The sequence below is a fragment of the Haliotis cracherodii genome, unplaced genomic scaffold, assembly GCF_022045235.1.
Source record: "Haliotis cracherodii isolate W230 unplaced genomic scaffold, xgHalCrac1.p SCAF_8, whole genome shotgun sequence".
NCBI lineage: Eukaryota > Metazoa > Mollusca > Gastropoda > Lepetellida > Haliotidae > Haliotis > Haliotis cracherodii.
In genome coordinates this window covers 45,978,191-46,006,022 of record NW_027266341.1, presented here as the reverse complement: position 1 = coordinate 46,006,022, position 27,832 = coordinate 45,978,191, and the positions used below count along the sequence as shown (strand labels likewise).

The 27,832-nt window shown below is 38.9% G+C and overlaps 1 long non-coding RNA gene across 2 annotated transcripts in view; it reads right to left on the bottom strand.

The window, feature by feature from the left end:
- LOC139449866 (uncharacterized) overlaps positions 1 to 27,628 on the bottom strand; it is a 45,568-nt gene extending 17,940 nt beyond the window's left edge. For both annotated transcript variants that reach the window (XR_011652195.1, XR_011652194.1), the window contains exons 1-2: positions 27,511 to 27,628; positions 5,418 to 5,482 (exon numbers count right to left, since the gene is read on the bottom strand). This is a non-coding gene — a long non-coding RNA (uncharacterized lncRNA). The remainder of the gene's footprint in view (positions 1 to 5,417; positions 5,483 to 27,510) is intronic.
- Between the last annotated feature and the right edge of the window lie 204 nt (positions 27,629 to 27,832).

Sequence of the window (27,832 nt, the reverse complement as noted above, 5' to 3'; positions counted from 1 at the left end):
ATAGTCAATGATTCAAATGACTAATATTTTCACAGAGACAATTTATTAAACACCTAAATATTCACAGTTTTTACAAATTGTCCATTGAAAAAAATCTGTCCATTTATTTTATTATGATAATAAAATCCAAACCTGTTTAATTTCATCACCCAGTGACTGAAAAAATATATGATTGCGATATGAAAACGACAGTCAAAGAACATTTCTGTATTGTTTGGCTTCTGATCCTAGCGGGGGCACTGGTGGCCCAGTCGTCTTAGGCGCCGCGATTCGCTGTGCAGAGTTGCGCTCCATGGGCACGCCAGAAACCTATGATTGTGGGTTCGAATCCCGGTTCGCCTCCATTATGTTTATAGGTTTGTCAGCACCGTACCCGTGCTCGTGGGTTTCACCGAAGTGGTAAACGTCTAAGACCTGCATCACTTCGGGCTTTCCTCCCACATTAAGTTTACACGCTGTGATATGACTGGAATACTGTTAAAAGCGGCGTTAAACCAAACTCACTCACTCACTCTAATCCTGGCATAGTTAGACTTTTGTTTAAGATTGTTTTAATGTATAATGTCCAGTGCATTTCCTCCAACAAGGTGTCATGTAATTGCTATCATACGAATTATCAAATTTGTGAACACTTTACTTCAGAGGTACAAATATTCTAACTTACACCCTAAGCATCATAACAGCATGAATCAGGAATTACAAAATAACATGACAAAGAGGAACAATTTTGGGAAAAACAATCCACTCGTCAATATATCAACAATAATATGTTTAAGCCCTTCTGAAGGTCTGAATAATTGCTAAATGAATGGACAGGTTTTTCAGTAGTTATGTAACACCTCTTGGAGATGTTAATGAATATGTCACGTGGTTCAACCTATCCAATTACTATTTATATGGACCACGACGTAGCGATTGCTGTCGTATACTTACCACCGAAAGGATCTAAATACGCATCAGATTAAATGTTTCCAGAATTAGAATAATTAATATTTGAAATGTTGAGTAATTCTGAAATGATATATTTCATGAGCGACTTCACCGCTAGGACAAGCTAACTGAGAGAGTTCTGTATCTTTAATAAACATAGTTAGACTAGGATAACGAAAAGAAAATACGTCATTTAGTAAGCGCATTAGATGAGTTAAAAGTGCCACACATATGTATGCAAGATACAGAAAGAATAAATTATTATGGTTACAAGTTACTGGATATAAGCAAAAACCTCAGTATGTTCATTTGCAACGGGCGTATTGGCAATGATAGCTTTCTTGATAAACCAACATACTCTCAAAGAAAATGAAACACACAGGTAGCTTTTAGGAAATTTAATGTACCTAATAAAGTCGATATATCTAATCCAATATCATAGATACAAATATGACATTTTTAGTTCGATAGTCACATGTTGTCTTTGTACAAAGGCATTGAAAACTGTTCATTATCACGTCACATAAGGCCACAAGGTGGCGCTGAACTCAGTATCTAGATCTCGTGTGACCGACCAGCAATTACGGCCCTGCTTCTTCCCGGCACCGACTGGATAAGTGTACGAATTCTGTCCTGCGGAATTCTGCGCAATTCCTCTTGTAACGCATTGGTCAGTTGTGGGAGTATCTGCGGCGTATTCTGACGCTGACGTACACGTCGATCGAGTTCAACCCAGGGGTGTTCAATTGATCTGAAGATCTCGACGGCCAGGGCAAGTCGTTGATAATGGCATTATGAAGATAGCCTACCGTGACAAAAAACTGTATGCGGGGGAGCGTTGTCCTGTTGAAACAGCTCCCTCTGGCGGTCAATGATTGGAAGAAGGTGAGGTTGAAGAATTTGATTCGTGTAGCGATTTGTTGTCAAATTTCCCTGAACCACAACCAAGTCAGATCTCGCGGTGTAGGATATGGCCCCCCACACCATGACACTACCACAACCGAAATTGTCGAATTTACGTACACAATGTTGGGCAAAACGTTCATTTCGACGACGATAAACACGTTGTCTTCCATCTCGCCGGTGGAGAAGAAATCGTGATTCATCGCTAGACTATACTCGTCTCCAGTTTCTCAAATTCCAAGGCTGTAAAGTATGGCACCAACGCAAGCGTCGCTGTCGATGGATCTATTGCAAAATAGGGACAATAACTAGTTTTCTGGGTCGGATTCGAGCCTCGCAAAAATGGTTCCTGACAGTCTGGTCCGATATCTTCCGCAAACCAGGGATGCGTCCTGCAGTCTCCGTAGTTGTGGCATTGTGATGGCGTAGGTGGAACAGTCGAATGTAACGATCCTGTGCAGGGTTGGTAACTCTTGGTCGGCCGGTTCTCGGACGGTCTGCAGTGGAATTGAACTGTGTGTATCGGTCCCAAAGGCGGCAAATGATGGTGGTGGACGTTGAAGTGGCGTGCAACAGAAGACTTCGATTCCCCTCTTTGGATACATCCTGTGGCCATGTTCCTGTCGGCCACGCTGAGTCTCGGCATGTTCGAACTTGAAAAATGTTGATAATTGAATGACAAATTATTGGCTTGTGCTTGCCTCATTACAGCCACTACCACGAGTTACGAATGCCATATCGAATGCATTTTGCTTTACTGTTTTCCTCCAAGACATTTTTGAACAAGCGTGAAAACAAGTGTGCAAATTAACAATGGCTGCCACCAACATTTTCCAATCACATATATCCAAGAAACGGAATAAACCATGGTTCGATTCGGAGTGCAAAAGAAAGAGAATACATAACACTCAAGCCAGAAACGTTTTAAGAAGAATGGAAACAAAATTAACAAAATATATTACCGGAATTACGCAAACGCTTACAAAAGGTGCATCAATAAACTAATTTATAAACATAGGAACGAAATAAGTAACAAACTTAGAAGTGTTGCCAAGTTTTCTCCAAGAGAATTTCGGAAAGTGTTGTATCCAAAAATCTACGGGGAGAAGAGTTGTGAAGTACCTCACACGGAGTAGGTCTATGAATCTTTTAGAAATATAAACTTAATTGCAAACAGTGTATCTGACAGTGACATAGCTGATGATATGAAAGAACTAGACTGTCTTGACCCTCCAGGTTTCGTTAAATCTTTCACGATGGTCTCGCTACTGGCGCGGTCCCGTTTGAAGCTCAGGTCTCTTCAGTGAGTGGTTTCGGGTCAATTATCGATCAAGTATTAACTTAGTCTGGTTGTACTGAACTAAACTTAATAGCTGGAGTTTGTAATACTGATTTTTTTTCTAGTAATCCGCAGATAACCAACCTTCCCGTGATAGTCTAGGCACTTATTAACTAGTGTTTCCAATACTCCGTTTTTCTAGTAATCCGTGGAAAACCAACCTTCCCGTGATTGTCTTGCTATTTAGGAACTTTGTTTATTGTTCAGTCAAAATGACAGAATCTTTAGTCGATTAGGATCTCTTTGATTTCAAGAGGTACTCGTCTATTTTAGAGTACAAGTGACTTATTTTAGGGATAGACCCTCAGTGCTTATTTCCCGTTATTTAACCAAGCCGAGGTTATTCACTCATGAGAGTGTTGAGTTAATTGATTCAGTGTGGATTTGTCACAGCCGACTAAATTGGTACCTGGTCGCTATCTTGTCAAAGTGTTGTGTTGGCTACCCTCATGTTTATGACTGTAATACACAGTTGCTTAGCTAAACCGCTTGTGTTGAGGCTCTGCTGTAATTAATCAGTGATCTGTGTCAGCGCAGATTGGGTTTATCTTATCTTTTATTGTCATCTCTTAGAAGAATTAGTTGATATTAATAAACCTGTGAACCTCTACCTTTTACCTACTTTTTTTAATTACACCCCTGATGACTGAGCACAGCTCCGTTACAATTGTTTACATAAGTGTGTACTTGTCAATGATAAATTTACGGATGTTTTCTCAAGTAAATCTGGTGTAAAGCAAGCACAGAATCTGTCACCTTTGAGCTTCCCAATTTATCTCAATGATATTGCATCTTTCATGCTTACAAAATATTGCAGTGAAGTTGATATACAATGTTCTTATGGGGACGGTCAATATTATGAGTAAATTATAAAATACATTGCTCTTGTGCAACCAGTGGTGGCTTATGGAAAAATAACAAGTTCTGAAAGTTCCATAAATGACCTGAGTAAATCACATATTACACTCTGACTGTAATTAACATATACACGCCTACAAACGAAAAGGCTTCTGAAACCAACGGCTTAGATTTGTCTGTATCGCACCGAAGGATTTCCGAACGAAAACGTAGAGGAACAAGACTGATTCTGTTCAATGCTTCAGCAAATAAATGTTACAGAAAACAAAATGCAAATATCGTAATTACAACCGACCAAAGTTATGAGTATAGTTATGAGGCAATTACCTTGTTCGAGGGATGTATCCGTTAATATCAAGAAAGAAAACTATCGTCTGAAGCTGTACAAACAAATTTGTTCGATGGTACTTGTCTTTGTAACAATCAAATATTTTAAAATGTATATATTCATAACAAGTGTTCGGTTTTTAACTGATCAAGTAAGTTTATTTCAGATGTTTCACACTGGTGTCAAGTTTCATTGGTCCGCTGAGACCATTGGTCAATGGTTTCAATCCACGTACTATCGCCAAAACCTTTGAACAAAGTATGTTGTTTTAACAATGGTAATGCTTTAGTAAACCTACAGATGTAAGGACATACTTTAGACAAATCCGCTGTGCAAGATAACAGTGATTAATCAATCAAGGTATTTTCTGTTAATACTTTGATGGATGCTTTTTTTATGGAAACTTTGTCAGGAAATCTGAGTGGTGCCAACAACTAATTTTACCTTTAATACATTCAAGTGAGTATCTAAAAATGCTTCCACTGCAAGAGTACTTTTTTTATTTAGCTACATGTATAACCATCAGGGGTATTTTCAATAATAACGACATCCGATGAGCTTCGACCGTTCTTTTTGTCTGTTTGTTTAGGTTTAATAAATTAATTAACATAAGCCCTTTGTAATATGTAACTCTTCATAGGTCACGGGTAACCGATCAGTGTTCAGAAATGCGTATAGATATTGTCTCAAAGACTTACGGTGTCGCTTCTGATAGTAGCCGAGTCTCTTGTCACGCTCAGTCAGGTAGCGTCAGTGAGCAAGTCGACTCACGGCAAGGAGTGGGCCTCATCGGGCAGTGTCAGACAGCCGGGAGCGAGAGATTAGTGCCCATTTAACTTCCATATAAGATTCCGAATGAGTTACAATCGTTCAAATAAACAATGTAAGAATTTTATAAGGTTTTAACATATTAAGGCGTATTTTGCATGCTAAACTAATCTATCCAAATTCTAAGAAACTCCACCGTTTCAATAACTCTTAATATAAAATAATTGATTATTTGCGAATAGTGAATATAATCAGCAAGATAAATGAGAAACAGTTAAAACAGATACTAACCAAAAGAGTCATTAGCGTTGATTATGCCCTCACACATGGGATGCAGTAGTAGTTTTAACAGGTTCCTGAAACAAAAAATAAACACGCAAATACAGAAGAATAACCATACTCGAATAACCAGTTTTGTCGCGACCAAAACATAGAGTATATTTTTTACCATTGATACTTGCTACTGAGCTTGTCACTTGTGGAGTGACTTCGACTGCTTACTATCTGTATCTGTGTATACTGTGGGCCTTGCACTATACGTTGTATATTGTAAGTTTGAAAGACCCCCTTGAGGTTTTTATAGCCCAAACTTCGACCAAGCTCTTCACATCTTGATCACCTTCTCCTCGACCTAGTTTTGGAACTGACTTCCGCGGTTGGTGTTTCTAGAAGGCTGTCATTGCCTTTAGAAGGGCGAGACTATGGCATAACTGCCTGCTTTAAACACTGTTCCCTGGATTACAGGACGGATCAAGTGCTTCACTCAAGACATTCGACTGTCACAAATTCTGGACATTCGTGATTGCAATGACTTGTTTATAGGCCTATTATTTATTGCTTCTTCCACATTGGATCGCCTTTATGATTGTAGTTGTTGATAGTTCATTGATCTTGTGTATTTATTTTCTGATTTCACCATTTATTACGTGCATATGTTGGGGTTAAAGCAGGAAATACGAAAAAGCGACATTTTTGGACGCAGCTTTACCATCGGTTTTTCGCCCGGACTGGTTTGTTATTTGACATTGGAATTTACTGCGAGAGAACAATGATATCAAGCTCCACCCTTTTCCTAACTGACATTATCAATCGAGCAACCGTGTTTATCGGTATTTCTATTTCTCAGATTGGCCACAGGCCTGAGTTTGACGCGGTGCCCGAGCCTCGCAGTGGAAGTGATGAATTCTACCGTTCTATCCGAATTCGCAGATTACAGTGGGTACTTGATATAACATTAAATAACGACACGATAATAGTGAGATTTTTAATCAAAATAATTAGGAAAGGGCAAGGCTCAGGGACGACTAAAGTATAGAAAATCGCTATAACTCTGCAGTCACATAACCAACAAATACGCAAACTAATAGTGAACTAAAACGGAATATTTCACAAGTCATCTTTGTGGGCGATGACCGATTGGTATATATTGCCAGAGAACATATCCAGATATCAGCAACGCCAACACATAAAGTTATTAGCAAGCACAATTGCAAACATGTGATGGATCGTAAAAACTGTATCGTGATATTTTCGAAAATATACATTTTTCACAGATATATTTAGCTTACCCACCGGTAGGACGTCGCTGATAGAAATATCATTTATTTGAATGTTAATACCAAAGACAAGCAGCTTCTATGCGTGTGAGCTGCTAAGCGGCACACGTGGTAAAGATACGATTCAGATAGTGAATGTTCAACGGCACTTCGCCAGAGTCATCCAAGTTCTCGACCAAAAATCATCTACAGATTCAACCATAGCAAATCTTGGGATGTGGACGCTGACGGGATACATAGACACATGCAGGCTACTACTCCTCGGAAGACTGTGTACAAACTCATGCTTCTCTCCTATGAGACATATTATATGTGCACACTAAGACTCAGTCAATGCTTATAATATCAAAACTAGCACTACATATGTGACACAATGATATTAACTGCTATATTTGTTCTTCATTTACTATGTACACAAGTGAACACTATTCTGATACAACAGATCAAATTGGATTTTGTAAATCTTCGGATGTTATTTCTGGAGGAAATAAAGAAATTCATTCATTGATTCATTATATTTCTTATATTTTCAATTTCAATCCTTACGAACCAACCGAATACGGTTGTCTTGGTGACTTGACGTGACGACCGGTCCTTGGCAAGCCCTGAATGTTGCCTGGCTCTAGATAACGTCTCCTGGGAGATGAACATTAACATACCCGGCAACCTCTTTTCGTGTCATTTCTGTCTGCAGCATACTCACGGCGTGTACACGTTGATATTCAGTAAGCCGTGGCATTTGCGTAAGCGGTATTTATGGTTATAAAAGTGTTTTTTATCAGATAGCTTGTGGGCTGCTCACTTTAAAAAACACACGTGTGTATCATGCTCCTAGAAGTACGCAAACATCACTGTGGATCACGACCTGAAAGCCGAGGATAAGTCTTCATGAATATGTATTGCAAGACACCCGGTCCTCATTTAAGCCCTCTTGTTGATATTCCTAGCGACAAAAAGGCCACTTGTACATGTACCTGGAAGTTTCGTTATATACATCAATGCGAAGCATTTCGCTATCTTAAGTCAATCATTGTTGATATGCCTTCCCGACTCCGATTAACGTTGGTTACAATCAATGTGTAAAACCATTCAATGTGTAAAATGATTAAAATTGTCCCTTTGGCAATTCACAAAAAGGCTAAATATTTCAGTTATTTTAGAAATCGACAAACAAATCTGTTGGAAACTCGTCATTGAGTGGTGTCATCCAGGTGTCTGATTCTTACAGGGACGGAATGGTGCGTATTTCGTACAGTGCTCAATACTGTAAATCATCACAGTGTTGAAGGCTCACTGTTCAAACTACATCACGAACGTATGTCAACGTGGTCACAACGTCACGTTCATAACTACGGCCCTCCTCCTAGCGTCATGTCACGATTGTGAGTACTAAATATATTTTGATAACAATGGCGCCCAGACAAGGTGTGCGTGACAAGTGCATTGATCCTAAAGGGGCTAGCTGAAGATAACAGCCATTCTCTCCTAGTTGTATCACCCGCAGTGCGTAAGAGTCAAGTTAACTCAATTGCTGACGATAGTTTCAATGTCATTGGGCGTGCATTATATGTGTAACATGATTAGTAAACAGGGTGACAGAAAGTAGGTCATGGCAGAGTGGAGCTGTTGGTATACTATAGACACCCACGAAGCAACATTAGGACATGTCCTTGGCGCGCTGTAGGCATATGTGAAGCCAACATGCAGTTCAAGAAAGTATAGATGGTCATTCGATATGTACTTCCCATGAAGGATACTTTCTAGAAATGCCACGTTGATATGTAGAAGTCATCACGCGAGTGTCTTTTTTTAGCTGAATGAGGAACAGACATTGTATGTGGGGAATTTCATCTGTCATGTTATGTCATTCTTAATCGGAATCATTGATAAATGCCGTCGTTGCGACGCCGCAGGTTCAAAGCTAGGACCTGGTGTCCAGACAGAAGCTGGTTATGTAACAGAGGGTTTAACCTAGTTTGACTTGCTTTTTTGCAACTTTTACTTGTGTAGACTTAACACCCTCTGTGAATTTAGATCGGGTCAGTTGCATGTCAATACTGACTAGTTTATTATCGGTGATGCTAACTTGTGTATATTTGCCTGTAAAACGTATCTCACATTGAGTGAGTTCAACTTGTAATTGTTTACTTAAAACCTTAATTCTTTTGCTTGGTGTATTGCTCAGAGTTAACATATCCTTTAAATCCAGATTGGTTTATCTTTGTCAATGCGCCTTAATGAATTCGGTCTCTCTGTACATTATTTTTTCCACTCCCACGTGCTCGCTTGTAAACTCTTTTGACAATAACGAGTCGGTTCCCCTGTTGGTGAGGCGTTCCTCTAGCGTAGGCGGCGTAATCGCTAGTTAAACACTGTGGCACGTATCTATCTTATCTGTTTTTCTTTGCCACTATATGTTAAACCGTAAATGACCCCCAATGGATACCTTGACCTAAACATCTAGTCTCTGAAATGAACATATCTTATAGAAAAAGGTACCGTTATTAAATCATCCTAATAAACATCTCTTCATTACTGCAGTGCTCTATTCGACTTACCCACTATTATAGACTTGCATGGATATATTTGTTTCATTGTCTGTATGACAGATAAACCATGACCTTGACCATATCCTACCCTACGCATTACATGATAAAGCAACGTAAATGCGGCCACTACCGCCAAGGTTGGAGCAGTATAACAAGAAAAGCAATTGAAAGAAGCGAGAGTAAACTAAGATAACACACAGTAATCGTGATGTTTAGCATCGGATCTTTGGACAGGTCCCACTTCCTTACATGTGACCTTTATCATTTGCTTCGTTGCATCTCTTTCTCTTTGTCAACCAAGGGTTCTTGGTTATTGCAACTAACTGATTATCTTATGTATAACCAGCACAGTCAGTATTGTCATTGTGCAAACATTGGTCATTTTCGCTTCAATATTTATATAAAAGTTAAGGGTTGTTATAGTCTTTATTGCGTTAAATGTAGGTAGACGTAAATTGCTGTATTCAGTCAGTCACACATGTTGAAGATCGCAGTAATCTAGAAACTTATACCCTTGGAGCATGGTCAGTAGTAACTTGCTTTACCTGGCTCAGACTGTTACAATAACCGTTTGGCACACGTTTGCTGATGCGCCGAACTTATATTATTCAGTAGTTTCGGACTAATAATCAATTATTATTTAACTTCTGTGGACATCACTTGGTCATAATTCTTAAGAAAGTCATTTAATCATTCTTCTCGGCACACGAATGCAAATTATCTTATTAAGCGGATAATTGAACAATCGGTCTAGCAGTAAATGCGTATACTAACTATTCAAGGTGTCTGGAGATTATAATACTAGCTAGTCCTGGGGGTACTTCACTGTTAAGAAAACCCCAGTGGAGGAATTGACCACAGACACTTTTTTGGTTTCTTTCTAATGTGGTGCCCGATCCCGAGCTGATTCCCCAAGGCTAATTCTAGATATTGTGACGGTTTGAATACAAAAGTTTCCTAAATTACATTCGTTATTGTCTCATAAATATGATAGACACATCAAACACTGACATGGATATCAGAGATACATGATTCATCGATTAAGTGCTTCCACTGACCAACCTAATTCAAACGATCATGATCATGGACCACTGAATAATCCAACATGAAGCAGACGTAGACCTTGTGTAGAACCCTTTCCCTGAAATTGTAGGGTAAACGTTGCCATACCGTGACCATTACCATCATCAGTGGATATTTCCTTAACGTTAGCAAATAATGTCCATCTATCGATATTCCATTGCTATGTCCGCCTATCTCCTGCATGACCAATGTCAATACCTGAGCGACACAAGTACCGCTTAACACACATTCCAACACACTTGCAAAAAGTCACGTTGTCCTCTCCACTTGGGCGAAATCCAGAACACCATGCAGCCGGATGGATTGTCATATAGGACAAAATAGTTTAGTAGAATGTTATATAAGATGTTTTTTAGAACTTACCTCAGGGAGATATGTATCGTCTTAAATGCCAGAAATATTGAACACAATGCACTACAACAGCATAGCGTCTGACACTAAAAAGTACCCCACGACAGTCTTGTCTGTAATGTGGAGATCCGCATTCTTGATCATGAACTGCTGAGTCAAAGTGCAATATTAATCGTTACAGGTCTGCTTAAAGCTATGTTGTTTTTAAGATAAATATCCCTTCAGAATTCTCGGAGAAATAGGGAGGAAAAGAAAATGAAAACCCTGACACGTGATCCTTATTCCCTTATCTGTCTTCAGCAAACACAGTGTAGTAATTGCTCATGAGCAGCCCATGCTTGGCGAGAGAGGCGTGTAACGGGATCGGTTGATCAGCTTCGCTGACTTGGTTGATACATGTCATCGTATCCCGTGGATCGATGCTCATCATTTCAAGCACTGGATTCTCTGATCCAGACTCGATTAGTTACAGAACGCCGTCATATACCTGGAATGTTGCTGAGTGTGGCGTTAAACAACACACAAAACAAGAACATTGTTCATGCAGAGTGTTATATTATCTAATCTAATCGTAGAGTCACTCATTATTTGATCGTTAAAGCTGCATGTAATGGAAACAATTGGGGACATAATCTAATAGTTTAGTGATGCAGGCATGCTGACTAGATTCCACAAACTAATACTGAACAATTCAAACAGAAAACCGATGGTGTAGATTTATATATGAAGTGGTTTGCTGACTGGGCTCCTCACACAATTTGCATGAAAAACGTTTGTGTTTGTTGCCTAACGCCGCACCCAGCAATACTATACGATAGCGGCCTGTAAACAATGGATTCTGGCCCAGACAATGCAGTAATAGCAAAGTATGGACCACACAATTGTAATCCAGTGACAACGATAGCGCGTTTACTGATGTTGAAACGATGAAAAACGATATTATCATAATATTGAATTACCTCTGCTGCGTACACGTGCAGTGCTTACAACTAGAGAGTAACGTTTAAGAAACTTCTTGCAACACAGTTGCCGGCAGTTTTAATGTCCTGACCCAGACAAATGTTTAGTCGTTGACTATATTGATAATGCTTCTGAGTTTATGAATAGCGCGTCTGCTAGCAGTCAGTTTTCAATTTGCGGCGTCGCTTTTCACAGACTTGACTACAATCGCATCTCTATTGTCACACACGTTTAGTGTCTTAAATTTCTAATACAGTTTGAATATAGTTTACTCTTCGTACCCTATGAGAAGTGTAACAACATGTTGTCCCGAACTGCTGCAAAGTCAAAGCCGCAAGCGTCCTCGTGCTTTAACTGTTACACTTCACGTCAAACCTATATTTTATTACACTAAACATGTGGGAGGAGCAGGCTTTATTCCTGGGTGGTGCAGGGAGACTCAGGACATTACCTTAAAGGTGGTAATCCTTAGCAAACTTTGAATAGTATGCCTGCAAACAACTACTTTAAGTATGCAAACACAAGGCAAGTAAAAGTGACAACAAACACAAGTGGCAGGCAAAATAGATTGCACATGATGAACTCTAAAATCTGTTTCAACAAATGACATTGCTGAATAGACGACGGAAACATGTAATGTTGTAATATATGTGACAAACATACTAGTAATAGGCTACTTATACGGATAGTAGGTTTCAATACAACGTACTAGGAGTATGGTAAATTCAAGCATTAAAGTTTAAACACGATGCCTGACCTCGAAAACTAATGTTAGAAACGATGAATGTACATTGAATGATTTACGGTTTGACGTTGAGCGCAAACTTACATATCAAACTGATCCGTGTTATATTTGTAAAACTGCTGACATAAACAATTATCTTACTTCTTACCAATGTCATATACACCATATCCCCAAAAGGGATATTCTCCGGAAACATAATCAACTGACTTAGCAAGATAAACTATTGATGCTTGAAACAAATTATCAGGTAAAAGATTGAAACTTTCTTAAGTAAAACCGATCGTGCCAAGCAAGATTTATTTGGCAAATTTCCTTAAGGACATTTTCATGAGCAAATACGACAGATTGACTTTGCTGACACTACGATGATAAGCTAACTTATGGAAATGTATATACCGGTGAATGTTCACTATGTGAATGATTCCTTCCAGTCCAGTTAGTTTTCAATATGAACAAAAAGATGATTTGGTGCGCGCCATGGTCATGTCCTCTTTATTGAATTTACGTAAGCTACAGCTCAGTTGAAGGCATACTGATACGAAATGGGTTACATCGTGACTGACGCGCACAGGTCAAGCGAAGAAAGGCCTGAACGGCTGTTCAAATACATGCGCTGAAAAATAGCGTCTGATTTGTTATAACGATACAATGGTCTCTAGATTCCTAGAAACCCACCTCCCATTCTCGGAAGGGGTCATAATCTGTGTCATCTCCATGTGGCAGATACATATTATTGTATTATATAGTTATGTTAATATTAGTTTTAAGTCATTTAAGTGTTGCATTGATATTTGTATAATGACAATTGCATTATGAATTGCAGGTGTATTATTTCCGATTTTAACTAATGAATGTATTTTTTCTATCAACAGGTTTGGTCATTTTTGATACAGGCTATAATTATAAGGACACAGAAGGTTGAGTCTATTATTAGCTCTATAGTTAGTTTCATTCTAATATGATTAAGGGTAGATAGGTAGGGCTACCACATTATTACGTGGCCTGATTTAATGAACACCGATTGGATCATTCAAACTCTTGCCCTCTTTCCTAATTCAAAGCTGCACTTCACAGTCACTCTTTGCACCATCAGGATTGTTATGCCATGGAATCATAAACAAATGCAAATACCTCACAGGTTAGTTTAATCTCTTACATTGTTTTATGAGTGTGTACACTTTATATGTTATATTTGTATTGTGTGGATATAAATAAAACAAGTAAATTCAACCTTAATAATGGTAAATCTAACCTAAATGTAAATAACACTTCAGTCAGGTTCTAGTGCATTTCAGAGTATAGAATCAATACAAAAACTATCAAATAACTCATATAATTCATTCAGGTAATTATAATTTCCCAATGAGTGAATTGTTGCATGTTTGAGTGTTTGATTGATTGACTGATTTCATATATGAGAGGAAGAATAGTGTATATGTGAATGTAAGTACGAATGTGATTTTAGCCTAAGTTGTTTTGATGTGTTCCAGGTGTTGGTAATGATAATAGCTATGTTGATTTGTAGTTACTGTAGAATTAATGTTGCATATTGTTTACACGGATTTTAGGTACGCTTGGTATATCTGGCTTGGCGGAGCTTGGTGAACGTCGTGTGCACCCTAGTGCCATACACCGGGTAGGAATTATGCTATTTTGCATCTCGTATGTTTATGTGATACTGAGTATCACATTTATTCTATTTGATATGCGTATTGCATTAAGACGTCTGTGTCATATTTAATTTGAAGATATTTTGAAGATATGAGTTAATCAAGGAGTTATCTCCCCTTGTTGTATTGTCATACGATCTGTCATTTTTGTTTCACCTAATTTGTGTAATGGACTGTTTTTAAGCCTCGGGTATGTTGTATGACGCTATATATATTGAATGATATATTGTTTCAGGGTGTGTTTAATTGACCGGGAATAAAACGTTCTCACCCCGTAACCAGTGTCTTGGACTTTTGATGTTGCCTCCACACTAAAATCGGTTACATCCACACCACATCAAAACTTGCAGGCTGCGGTAAACACACGTGAAAATAGAGACGTGGTAAATCGTCAGGCTTTCAACATTACTGCATAATACACAACACTCATGACAAGCAGCGTATAGAAGAGTGAAAACTAAACATTATTTTGAATCTGTTTTTATTAGTTCTATGATCATTCAATACAAGTATTGTGCCTTTTGTCAGCAAAATGTCCCGCAAAGGGAGAACGGGTCATAATCTTCAATACGGCACTGGAGCGTCTGTTAAACCATACACGATTTTGACTTTGTCCTTGTGCAATGTCAAGTAAATAACTTGAGTGTTCACAAATACTATGTTTGGTTACCCTGCTTGAGGCTCGGCATTAAGGGGCTAAAACAAGGACTGGTCGGCTCGGAGTCTGTATACTGGTTCTGAGGGGGAATTCATGTTTAGTTGCGGCATGGTGTCTCAGTAGACTAGCACTATAAAGTCGGCATTAGTCTGGACTAATACAAGCAGCCCCTCACACACGTGCATATACATGCTATGTCGCTATTTCAGCTAAATAAGGTTAATCTCATTTCACTTTACCTCGTCTTCACATCGGTGAAACAGAAGAGGGGACGAGAAAACAACGTAACGCTGTGCGGAAACAATTATTTCTAACGGGATTGGACCCATTTGATGATTGTCGACTGACATCGTGTAGACGAAACCTACGCTATTTACACAGTCACAAACACTAATGCAAACACGGTACACCACTTTCATTAACCAAGTTCGTTAAAAATGAAACTTTGTGGTATTTGAGATTGTCTTTTACACCTTTAACTAAATGAAAACATCAGCCCTAAATACTGGGATATAATCATGAAGATCAGTGAAACACCTGTTCTAAATACTGGCATATCCTCATGAAGATCAGTGAAACACCTGCCTTCAATTACTATGATATCATTATGAAGATCAGTGAAACACCTGTACTAAATACTGGCATATCCTCGTGAAGATCAATGAAACGACGGCCCTAAATACTGGGATATCCTCATGAAGATCAGTGAAACACCTGTTATAAATACTGGCATATCCTAAAGAAGATCAGTGAAAAACCTGCCCTAAATACTGGCATATCCTCATGAAGATCAGTAAAACACCTGTTATAAATACTGGCATATCCTAAAGAAGATCAGTGAAAAACCTGCCCTAAATACTGGCATATCCTCATGAAGATCGGTAAAACACCTGTTTTTAATACTAGGATAACCTCATGAAGATCAGTGAAACACATGTTTTTAATACTGGCATGTCTCATGAAGATCAGTGGAACACCTGCCCTAAATACTGGCATATCCTCATGAAGATCAATGAAACACATGCCCTAAATAATGAGATATCTTCATGAAGATCAGTTAAAAACCTGTTCTAAAGACCGGAATAACCCCATGAATATCATTGAAACACCTGCCTTCAATACTGGAATATCCTTATAAAGATCAGTGAAACACCTGCCCTCAATTCTGGCATATCCTCATGAAGATCAGTGAAACACCAACCCGAAATACTGGAATATCCTTATAAAGATCAGTGAAACACATGCCATAAATACTGGAATATCCTCATTAATATCAGTAAAACACCTGTTCTAAATACTAGCATATCCTCATGAGGATCAGTGAAACACCTGCCCTAAATAATGAGATATCTTCATGAAGATCAATGATACACCTGCCCTAAATATGAGATATCTTCATGGAGATCAGTGAAACACCTGCCCTAATTACTGGGATATCTTCATGAAGATCAGTGACACAGCAGCCCTAAATACTGGAATATCCTTATAAAGATCAGTGACACAAATGCCTTCAATACTGGCATATCCCTATAAAGATCAGTGAAACACCTGCCTTCAATACTGGCATATCTTTATGAAGATCAGTGAAACACCTGCCCTAAATACTTGAATATCCTCATGAAGATCAGTGGAACACCTGCCCTAAATACTGGGATATCCTCATAAAGATCAGTGAAACACCTGTCCTAAATACTTACATATCCTCATATAGATCAGTGAAACACCTGTTATAAATACTGAGATATCACCATGAAGATCATTGAAACACCGGCACTAAAAACTGGCCTATCCTCCTGAAGATCAGTAAAATACCTGCCTTAAATACTGGGATATCCTCATGAAGATCAGTGAAACACCTGCCTTCAATACTGGCATATCCTCATGAAGATCAGTGAAACAAATGCCCTAAATACTGGGATATCCCCATTAATATCAGTAAAACACCTGTTCTAAATACTAGCATATCCTCATGAGGATCAGTGAAACACCTGCCCTAAATACTAGCATATCCTCATGAGGATCAGTGAAACACCTGCCCTAAATACTAGGATATCCTGATGAAGATCAGTGAAACACCTGCCCTATATTTTTTTCGGATAACTTCATGAAGATCATTGACACACCTGCCTTCAATACCGGCATATCCACATGAAGATCAGTGAAACACCTGCCCTAAATACTAGGATATCCTTATGAAGATCAGTAAAACACCTGCCCTAAATACTGGAATATCCTCATGAAGATCAGTGAATATGCTGACCACGTGGGCGACACCTTCATCTGCAGTAATGACATTAAATCCATTATGATATTCATATGCTATTCATATTCATCAATGTAAAGTTTTGATGAATATGTTATCCTTGTTGAATAAAAAATGAGAAAACAAGACTTGTTTTGTTATATACGGTAACCTGTTAGAATCACAAAGCATGTTTTGACAGCATAGCCGCGAGAGCCACATTATACAATCACGCAACCATAACCATTGCCGCGAGAGCCACATCAATTTGGGCTATCTATTTTCGAAATGTGGCTTTGCCGGCCTGTAACCGTACAGATAGTACAACCTTGGTTTTACAAAGAAGGAAACACGAAAGTGTACACAAGAGTAGAATCTAAAAGACAATCTAGTTTCGGACCAATGACAGTATTGTCTACATGATTGTATATACATGAGGCATGTAATCCATAATGCACAGTTGGTCGTTTTGGCCGAAACGAATTTGGTCTATATTTTTGTGTGATAACATTTAAAGAAGTCGAAAGTCGCAACGAAGATCCGGAAGCAGTGTACACAGCTATGTATACTAGCGAATGAAGAAACTGTGTAAAACTATAAATGTGTTACGTTATTGAAAATAACAACATCGGATATGGTGACAGGAGGCAGAGCGACACACACTAAAGGACGGACGGTGTAACACGTCAATTAACGAATGCATATTTAGGGTGTGACCACCATATGCGTTGAAACAGGCAAGGCAGCGGCGGATCATCGAAAACCCCAGAAAAATGAATACAGCCTGGGCAATGGTATTCCAAATGTCAGCCCAGGAAAGACCCATCTGAGCTAGTGTTATCCGCTGGTTCTGGTCCTGTCGTAGGGCTCGATGCATCTCATGCTAGATAAGTTATTTATGGGAGAAATCCGGAGAAACAGCCGGCAATGACAGTGCAGAAATATGGGCTGGGACGGGTAACTCGGGTCGGGTGGTTCCTGAGTAGGATCCGGGTACCCACAGGACTACCAGGACCCGTGGTTAGTCACGTGATATATTGTTTAATGACAACAACACACTATAGCTCAGTGGTTACACTTCAAGTCGCTATAGTTCGCATTTCTTTCTGACGATGAACACATTCCTTTGACTTGTATATGTGTGAGTAGAGATAAAGCTTCAGTAAACTTCCGTGTACGCATGATCTGATCGTTTGATACATGTATCTCAATAGTTTTTTTTTTCCAGGGCTGCGGTAAAACAATTCCCAATCAGACATTTCGTTCCAAACTCTTGAGACCTTCAGTGGGTACCCGAGTAGGGACGGGTAATGGTGGTCGGGTACCCAGGTAATAAATTTGGACTCGTCCCAGCCCTAGCATCAATGTTATGCTACCTCAAAAGGTCTGTTACAACACGTGCAACCTGTGGGCAGGCATTACCCTGCTGCCACGTGGCGTTACCTCCCTGCATTTGCACAAAGGGTAGAACATGATCTCGAACAATGTCGTCCCTGAAGCCAACGCCATTCAAATTGCCGTTAACGATGATGTGTTGTGTTCTCCCATGAGTTGTAATGCCACCCCATACCATCACAGGTCCACCCACAAACTGACGACATTGAGTAACGCAAGCGTCGTTAAAACGTTCTCCTGGACGTGTGTAGACCCTTGCACGGCCACCAGAGCTGTCCAGATGTCTACAGAACCTCAGATACGGTCCACACCAAACTAGGCGTGCCTGACGGTAGCAAGATCAGGCGTTTTGCTGGACGTCGAGGCCGGATGTCAGACGTTGATGACGGACGTTGATTTTCATCAAAACGTGGTTTTGCGTAGTTGTTATTTTTTAATCCCCTTATACCGCATCCGTGGTCTAGTGGTAGAGCGGCCGGTGTCCCGGTATAAACTCTCCCCCGTAAAAATTCTCCCCCCGGAGATTCGATTCCCACCCGCGTCATACCAAAAGACATAGTTCAGGCTCATTTGTACCTGTAATTATGCAGGCTTATGTTGAGCATCAATACAGGTCGGGACTATCCTCTGGATTCATGCAATTTGTATATAGCACTGTCACCGTGAACAACTATTTTGGCAGCCTTAGGCATTAAAGAGTAAGGGAAGGAAGTCAAGTTCAGTCTGGTCGGAGTTTTGGAATGAGAGATACATGTATATGTATTACTGCTGGGGAGTTATTTCAAACCAACTGATACTTTAAACTTTAAAATAACTACATCATGTTGTTTAATTTATAGTAAAGTTTCTTGGAGTAATATAGTAGTTCAGCAGGTCCTTTGTCGTGTTTTTTCCAAAGCCTGTCAGCCCTACAATGGGAGAAGTCATATTGATTGCCAAGAAATGACTTGCCGATTCCTAGAAATGTCTTGCCGATTCCTAGAAATGTCTTGGTAGAAGTGCAAATATGCAACAGGTTGCGATGAAAAAAGATATATCATCTCTATGGGGTGTTATTTCATCAGTTCCTTTTGAGGAAAACTATGTATTTGTAGCCTTTATTTGAACATGCGTAATATTTATTTTAACTTTGTCACTAACTATGACCCCTTTTCGGCACAGTTCTAAGCTGGCCTAATTGCCCATCTGTAAGAACGCGTTATATACTAACACCGTGTTTTAAATGAGAATTTTGGAATTTTATAGTACTAGATGAACAACCCTGGTTGTAATTTATAAACAAATGACCTACACTGGCATACACAGGGCAGGGCTTTTTATTAAATTCAAAATGTATAAACTCAAATTGTCTCCAGCATTCTCTATGTTTGTATTGTTCTAACCTAGCGGTGACATTTATATTTATTTTCAGTTCCCATTGAGGATGGTGGAGGAAAGGTTGAGGTGTGGCTACAATAAAGTTTCTTTTTCATCCCAATACAAATATGTATGACACCTTCAGGAAAGCCATGACTGATTTCTTTTACAAATTGCTTCACCGAAAAACTGTTAAACTTAAATCTAGTTCTTTTCTTTGTGTTGCCGTCATTATGGTACCTTCATATGATACATCGTAGTATACACATGTACTGGCGCATCTCCACATTTTTGTCTTCATTCCTGCATAGCTACCTCATTGTACGACTAGAATTCTAACAGATCACGTGATCGTGTCATTCGCACTTAATCCAAGTGGGGTTATCATGTGAAGTGGATGTGGTTGACATTTAAGATATGGCTATCTTATCCTGTATTTGTCGAAGCCTGATCAAACATTACATCAATTTCTCTGTTTATTTATATATCACATTGAACACGTGGGAATTACACATTTATCTTATCTAGTAAAACGACCCATTGTCTTACATACAACACAACATAGAAACACTTTACATAGTTCGTGCTATTGTGTTGTCCCGGGCTAAGATGGATAGTTTAAGAAATAATTATTACGGCAAGCTTATAGATCATGTTATAGATTACAATGACATGTCTAGTTGTGCCGCTAGCCACCGCTTCAAAGTCATATGGGTTCATTCCAAAGTTGGCACGGTTTCCTTAATTACAGTAAGGTGACCTGACATGAAGTACAGTGATGACAAGAGAAGCGTAAACTAGGGGCGTTCACGGGGAATACCCCTTTTTGCCCTTCCCGGAGGTGCACCAGGTACTCTATTACACCCAGATCCCACCGGCAAGACTAAAGTACCAGGGCACACATGAGTGGGGTTTGCCAATGCTGTCATTGACAGCAGAGGCTAGATAATAGGCCACAAGTTAACACCTCTCTCAAGTGCATGTACAGGCCAATGAAGAGGATCAGTAGTTTGAGCTGCCTGTTGGATTTTCAGTCACACTCTACTGGGTACCCATTCGCTGTTGACGATATTGACATATTAAAACCAATGGTAATATAAAGGGGATATGAGGACGGCATATTTTTGGGGTGTTTTAGACATTGTAATGATGAATCATTGCTTTGAAAGTATTGGCATTCCAGAAGCATGTACAGTTGTACTATAAAATCTAAAACAAAGAAACTACTATGAATGCGTAAAAGATATATTACTTACAAATCTGAATAACTCAAAATTGTTCGGAGCACAATGTGCAAGTTTTCTTCATCTGACAAGCCTATTCCCAGCATAACTATGGACTCAAGTTTTGATTGTCCACTGGGTTTACGACAAGGGTGTATATTTAGCCCTCTTCTATTTTCCTTTCTTATAAATGAACTAGCTTTTGAAATCGAAGCTTGTGGCGAACCAGGAATTTAGCTTCATCCTGAACTTGTACAGTTATTTCTTATTTTGTTTGCTGAAGATGTTGTGTTAATCTCTAATACAGTTTTTGGTTTACAGAAGAGGCTTGTTTTCCTGAAGGACGTTTGTTTTCAGAATAGTTTGACGGTAAATATGGAGAAGAACAAACGTAAATTGTCGAAATATGAAAAATTGGTTCTGCAGTAAACTACCGTTATAATGAGCTCAAAGGGACCACTAATTTTACTTCGTTAAAACTGTAGTTCGTTATAAAGCATATTTACAGCATATATAAAGCAAATGCTCGGGGCCAAAAAATATGTTTTTTCATATACGTCAGTTGGTTGTGAGCGTTTTCTTTATAAACGTAGTTCATAATGGCGTACAAGTAGAATGCGTTTCCTGGTATTTTATTCAGTAGGTCATCAGTATGTGTGTATGTTTGCTGGCTAAACAAGTATTATTTGGAAATTTTAGATGGCTGACAATGTTTAAGCTATTACCTTTTGAGTTGTTCTTTGAGATGTTATTATACCGTGCAGAAATATGGTGACTGCATGTTGTTTAGGAAATAGAAGTTTACATTTAGCAACTTGTGTAAACGAGTTTGGGGAATTAAGTCCTCTGAGTCATGTTGTGCAAGGCGAATGTAGAAGATACCCATTGTACATTTATACCATCAAAAGGTCTATGAAATAGTGATATAAAATATTGAAAGTGTCAAATGAGTGTTATGCCAAGAAATGTGCTTGTACAAATGGAAAGTTATGGTTGTAAAAGTTGGGCATATAGGATTAAGCATACATTTATTACATGTCTATGCATTCGGATGTGTTTGTTAAGAACAGATGGTTCTAAATGAAACGATATTTCAAAATGAATGTTTAGGTAGACTAAAAGTTTCGTTTCAACAAGACTGGCAATCTGCATCAGTAAAGGGCACAAACACATTGGCTACTCGTTGTTTAAACCTATTTTCAGTGTCGAACTATATATCCATATAGTCAACAACTAGTATTTAAAACACAGATGTGCTCTTGTTCAGTTTGCCAGGATTTTCATAAACTACGAATAGAAATTGGCAGGTTTTTTTGGAGAAGCTAGAAATGAGAGATTATGTAATATCTGTAAACTGCCATCTATAACACAAATATCCCTTCTTCCTCATTTGTAATAAATATAAAGCATTGCATTCCTGTAAAATTTAATGAATATCCAACCCTCCACAAATTAAATGATTATGCTTATCTTAAAACATGTTATCAGTTTACATGGTGATACATCCTTGTCATGGTGTTTAACTAACGACAACATCGCACACGCCAGAGTAAAGCCTCACCCACGAGGGAACCGCCTCGTTATTGTCAAAACATATAATAATAAACGTGACAAGCTAGTGTATTAAGGCGCATTGACAAAGATAAACCAACTGACGTTAAAGAATTTGTTAAAACTAGACACAATTCACCAAGCTAAAACATTAATGCGTGCACGTGTAGTAAGCAATTAGCAATAGTTTGCTCCCAGTCCTTCATTTGCCCTTCCTGTGATCAGGGTTCAAACTTGGCGGTGGTGGCGGCTTAATTTACGTTGTCTTTATCACATGGGGGAATACTCGGCAGGATATATTCAAAGGGTAAAAACGGTATGCTTGTGGGTCATTTACGGATAAGCACACGTTGTCAAATACAAGACCAGGAAAAGGTACGTGTCACGCTACTTAACTAACGATTACACACCGCCGACGTCAACAACAGACGTGCCTTCTCCTAACCGTCAAAAGTACACACACTTGAGATTAGAAACATTAATGTACAGACAGAACTAATGCACTAACGCACTGACAAATGAAAACCAACCTGGAGTTGGAGGATATATAAACACTGAGCAATAAACCAAGCTGAATCAGCGGGGCTTTAAACAAGCAGTTACAAGTTGAAATCACACAGCCTGTTAATGTCCAGATGTGTTTTGTTTTTGTTATGTTTGTTGTTTAACGCCGCACTCAGCAATATCACAATTATACGACGGCGATCTGTAAATAATCGAGACTGGACCAGACAATCCACTGATTAAAATCAAGAGCATGACATGAATGAACAAAGTCAGCGAGCCTGGCCACCCGATCCCGTTAGTCGCCTCTTATGACAAGCATAGTCTCCTTTCACGGCAAGCATGGGTTGCTTTAGCCTTTTCTACCCCGCATCTTTACGGGGTACAAGCAGGGATTGCTGAAGACCTATTCTATCCCGGATCTTCACGGGTCGAGTACGTCTAGATAGGCAAATATAAGTTAACAACAGTGAACTGGTCAGTTCTAATAAACAGCTGACCCCGATGTACATACACAGTGGGTGTTACACATCAACACAGGTACACTTTCCCACGACGCCAGTCTAAATAGGACATTGGTCAAACCACCTGTTACGTAAGCAGCATCTTACGGACAGCTACTCCGGTGGTAGAATTTCCGTTGGGAGACCGACGCTGCAGTACAAACAGATGCCCAGTTGGGAATTTCTCACAGAGAAAATATAACGTTAAGCTTCAATACCTTAAGAAGAGTCAAAGCGCCAGGTCAGGAGAGAGATTACTCCACTATGTTTACTGTAAATAATGTTGTATTTGGAAATGTGAATATTTATGTCCTGTAGCATTTTTTAAAAATACGTTCTGTTCCACCTTGCATTTATTTTGTGAAAAAGCATAAAAGGCAGTTCATATTGACCAAAGCTGGATTACCAACCTTTCGATAATCTGCCAATACATTATTTGATGCAATGATAATCGACTTGTAAACCTATGGTTCAGATTTTTTTTAAAATATGCACTATAAAGGAAAAGATTCACCTTGGTAAACCAGAAAATTGACACCTGTCAAAAAGAATATTCCATTGCATATGTTGTATGTAGAACTGGGACGTAAACCTCTGGGACAAAACTAATAACTGGAAAATCGTCAAAAATATCTGCTTCATGTATTGTCTGTAAAATATTGCTTGATAAATTCAATATTAATCATTCTAACTAATGGACCTAAGCAATTAAAACAGGATGCAATAAGATTGTTTATAAATCAACCTTCATCTATACCAATGTCTTTTAATATAAATGTGTGGTTAAGACACATCTTGAAGATCAGTTCTTACAAAAATAACACGCTGATCCTCAGTTTCTAGAATCTACCAACTTATCAAATATGAAAAAAACCAGAATGCTACCTAGATACTAAACCCCCAAATACCTCATGTTACTACTGTATTTTAAATTCTTTTGCCACAGGCAATTCAGTGAAAAACGTCTCTGAACCAAAATACCACTAGCTGGAAGGACATGTCTGTTGTCTACACGCAATGGCGTAGCACATGAATGTCATTATATCGTAATTTGTGAAATGATTTAGATCAAAATAGATCTATTATTATTACACAAGAAATCCTTCAATGTTTAAACTGGTGAAACAATTTGATCGCACACATACACTTACAATGAAGAAGTTGTCATTTTTTCTGTAAATCTATCATAAATGTTGTAAGTGATGATTGTACGTGATACAGCCTGTATGTTCATGAATGTGCATATAATGACCTCTGTTGACCCTCAAGAAGCTATGTCTTGTTGTCTTGAGCGAAATAAATTTCAGCTTAGCCAATCCGAGTCATATGCATAAAGAAACACATCAGAAGGGAGGGGAGCGTTTCTTTCTGCGCATCATATTACTAAGTTCCTGACTCCATGCCACCTTATTCTAGGAACACCTCGGCGTGCCACAGCACTAACAGAGTGCGTGTGTATGTGCGTGTGTGTGTGCGTGCGTGTGTGTGTTTGTGCGTGTGTGTGCGTGTGTGCATGTGTGGCTGCTTGTACTCGTCCGAACCTATGCCAGTTTCATAGTTCTCGCACACTAACATACCATACGGCAGGTTAACATGAATACCGCATTCAGACACAGTATACACATAGCGCCATGCAGGGAAACAACAAGTACCATCTTTTATGATATTTTGGTAAGACGTGGCCAGGGATCTTCCGCTTAATAACATTGTATATGCACATATGGAAACAATTATCGTGTTCGTTTTGAAATAAAATACATGTTGGTTTAACCCTAATGTGCTGAGAAAAGTTAGGGCGGCAGGTAGCCTTGTGGTTAAAGTGTTCGTTCGTCATGTTCCTATCCTACCGAAGTCTTTTTCGTGTTGTATTCACAAACGTGTTACGTTGTTGCTGTATGACAAATAGTATTTCTGTCATACAGGGAAACTGGTGATGTAAGTATATCTGATTAGTACGACAGACTCCTATTTGTTTTAAGTTAACCCTAAATACCAATATCCCAAATAAACGCTTAAAAACATAAAGAATGCGCCTTTCTTAAATTACCTACAATGAATTTCGAGGAGGCGGGAGGTTTGGGGGGGGGGGGGGGGGGGGAAGGGGGGAATACGTGTCTTTCCCACACCATAAAAACACGTTTAGCTGTTAAACACAAAACACAATCCAAAACATGTTAAGACCTTAAACGCATCAAACTCATGGGACAAGAAAGGCGCTTATGTGTATGTTTAGGATCGTGAAAAGAGCAGCTATTCTTACACTGATGCACGGTAGTAACATACGATCCCTGAAGCAAACCGACCGTATTTCCAACATGGCAGCCACAACAGCACTAGTTTTGCATGTATGTTTGCAAATGTTGTGTGAGAATAATCCTTCAATTTAACATCCATTTCATCCCTGTTTATGAAAATCGACTGAATCACTATTGTTTGACAGATTCCTGTATAAAATGTTAGTAATTAAAAAATGAGTAGAGGAATGACATACTTATTACTGTATGTTGTAATGTAATTATTATTATCAATATCCAATTTCGATGCTCGCAAATGTACACCTTGAAAACGTTAATCAGTATGATCATATATGGCGAACACCGACAGCTATCGCTTGGAAAGCTGTGTGACATTGATCCTTTTCTGATAAATGCTCAGTGTGCCAATGATAGCTGCCGACACGTTAGTACATGAACATTGTACATTTTGCCATATGATAACAATCACTAATTCATATCAGATTAATTTAATGCGATGAAGAAAACATGGAGCAAATGAAATGATAGTCAAATATCAACTGGCGTTGGACGTTAAAAAATATTTCATTAGATAATCGACTATGGTTTCCGTATTTGTAGATGGGTATTTCACTATTGTAAATAATAACGATATTATAATTTTATGTCGTCTTAAAAAGTATACAATCTTTTCCATGGATATTTTATATCATTGTAACTATATGGTAAGTGGTGCCTTATTTGCTTCCTGGTATATTACATTTGACAGAAATATTAAGTAAAAAAAATAATGATAGCTAAAACACATGTGCTTTAGGATGTCTTTAGAAAAATACTCAAGGCATAAATGAAACATTCACACTGTGGAATGTATAGACGGTCTTTATTGAGCAGAACATACATTGCTCTATACTTGCTGTAAGATTGTGATGTCATGCAAATGAAACACCAACGTTTTTTATGGCCCAATAAGTGATGCTGCACGTGCATGTGATGTTGGTGTGCCCCGGCGCTCTAGGCTCTCACGCAGAAATGACAAATTCATTTTCGGTATAATCTTATATGGATGTCGACAAACACTGTGTTAAATATTTACGATACGAGGGTGTGTGTGTGTGTGTGGGGGGGGGGGGGGGGGGGGGGGGGGGTTGGTGTCTGCAGAGTACAGTTAACACAACAGGACACTCGCGTGTCTTCAAAGCATTATGAAATATCGAGTTGACAGCTAAACGACTTCACGATGCACGGGAGGATTGACAGGATGTCTGCAGAGTTAAGTTAACACGTGTCTTCAAAGCATTTTGAAATATCGAGTTGACAGCTTAACGACTTCAGGATGCACGGGAGGATTGACAGGATGTCTGCAGAGTTAAGTTAACACAACAGGACACTCGCGTGTCTTCAAAAGCATTATGAAATATCGAGTTGACAGCTAAACGACTTCACGATGCACGGGAGGATTGACAGGAGCCATTAAATCTGTATGCATCGTCATGCTATCTCTCGGCTCTGAACTGGGATCACGTGATTGAAAGGGGGCTGTCATCACATGCGCTTACATGACATTCTTGCGGCGCAAGTAAGCAACTACTTTGATATGAAATACGAGACCGAAGATTAGGAAATAATAATGTAACCTTATTTTGCTTCCATTATATTGGTTTTCATTATTGTACAAGTTCAATACGTTTAGTGAAAATTCCATGAAAGAGAATAAAGTGTTTGCACGGCATTCTTATATAATTTATGAAAATAAAATCTAAGTAGAAATGTATTTTAATGCGTGAAAAAAATCATAACTTACCAAACACGATTCGCCAAACCGGTTTCTGTTGGTCTCCTTTCGCCAAGGGTAATCTATAAAACTGCTGATCCTCAGCTGTCTGGGTACACCTGTAGTTCCCAGGACCTGGCCAATCATATGAGAGTAGCCCAGGTATTTAGGTTAGATCTACTTCCTGGATGACACAACTTCAACGCAATAGTAGTCAACTTTACCAAGCAAGCAGTTGTTCATATTCAGTGACATGCGAGATAAAGTCACCGCTCTTGTAATTTTATTGAAACGCACCATCGGACGCTTAAAACAGAATTGGGTTTCAATTTCCGGATCACTGAGATAACAA